This window comes from Bison bison, unplaced genomic scaffold, assembly GCF_000754665.1.
Source record: "Bison bison bison isolate TAMUID 2011002044 unplaced genomic scaffold, Bison_UMD1.0 scf7180017846711, whole genome shotgun sequence".
NCBI classification, from domain to species: domain Eukaryota; kingdom Metazoa; phylum Chordata; class Mammalia; order Artiodactyla; family Bovidae; genus Bison; species Bison bison.
Genome location: NW_011477284.1, coordinates 2,049 through 3,511, shown reverse-complemented (window position 1 = coordinate 3,511; position 1,463 = coordinate 2,049). Strand labels below are relative to the sequence as shown.

At 45.5% G+C, this 1,463-nt stretch overlaps 1 pseudogene; it reads right to left on the bottom strand.

Moving 5' to 3' along the window:
• Window positions 1-29: 29 nt before the first annotated feature.
• LOC104989039 lies at window positions 30-1,459 on the bottom strand (annotated as a pseudogene).
• Between the last annotated feature and the right edge of the window lie 4 nt (window positions 1,460-1,463).

The following is a 1,463-nucleotide window of genomic DNA, read 5'->3' as shown; positions in this document are numbered from 1 at the left end:
GGTAGTGAAGAAGTCAGCCACAGTCTGGTCTATGTGAAGGTCACACCAGCTTCATTGTACACCTTGAAGACTTTCTCAATGGTGTTGACATAGGCAGCTGTTCTCAGGTCCAATCCCAGGTTACATTTCATGACTGTGTGCATGATTTGCCTGGCAGGGTGCTCCATGGTGTAGCTAAGCCAGAGTGCACAATGTCTTTGTCAGATATCCAGTCTTGGAACTCTGCTGTAGGTACAATGGGAATAGTTCCACCATGTTTTCCAAATTTCCTTTCCAAACTCTCTTGAACAAACATGAGCAAGTGGTAGTTAGAATCCCTTTCATATTTGAAGTTCAAATGGCCATAGCTGACATGATTTCAATTCTTTAGCTACTCAAAGTAAAATATTGTCACTACTCCAGCATTCAACTAGAGATCTGGAAAAACCATGATGTTTCTCTCTAGCAAAATCTTATCAGCTTCTGGAGTTGTTGGTCCATTGGCACCTTCAGCAATGATCTTGGCTTTGACTCTTGGTGCATTGGACTTGGTCAGCTGCTTTTCGCTGGCAGCAGGGATGTCACAGTCAACCTCCAAGATTCTCCTTTCATAGATCTTTGCTTTGGGGAAGCCCAGGATTGTTTCATGTTGCAATTTGAAATATTCCAGTTCCTTTTGTTCAATACTATCTGGATTCCATATGCTGTCATCAGACTCACAAACAGCAACACATTTAGCACGAAAACTATGTAAATATCTCATAGAGTACAGGCTCACATTGCCAAATCCCTGAACGGCAAATGTTTTATCTCCAAATCCTGGTGTCATTCCTAAAATACTCATGTAAGAAGATTCACTGATGCAGTTTTCAATTCCATGGAAAACTCCCTGACCAGTAGCAGAGATCCGTCTGTGGATTCCATGCTGACTGATGGGCTTACTGGTAATACAGGTATGGGCATTAACACCAGAGTGCCCTATAGTGCTACCATGGGTGTCAGCAATCCAGGACATCTCCAGTTGGCCTGTGCTCATGTCTGGGGCAGGCGCATCAATGCCAGGACCAATAAAGCCCTTCTTGCCAGCTCCATGGTGAACCTCCTTGTGATCTTTTCCAATTCATTATCAGTATAGTGCTTGGGATTGACCTAAACATCAGCTTTGACAACCCTAAATGGCACATCAACCACTGCACACTTATATGTTATCAGATAAGCCAGAGCTTTAACTTTATCTACACTCACATCAGTGCTATAATGGATACCTTCCTTGCAGGGCATGCGGTGCTGGCTGTGCTGGGCCCAGTAGCCCTCAATGACTTCCCAGGAGCTGTCGTCACGCCGGATGTGGAAGGACAGGCTCAGCACATGATCGCAGGGCTTGATGAAGTGCAGGATGCCATGCACCAGGTTCTGCTTCTGCTCCTCAGTCTCCTGGGTCTTGAGGTCCTCCACCAGCTTGTCCTCCATGATGCTGGCACTAC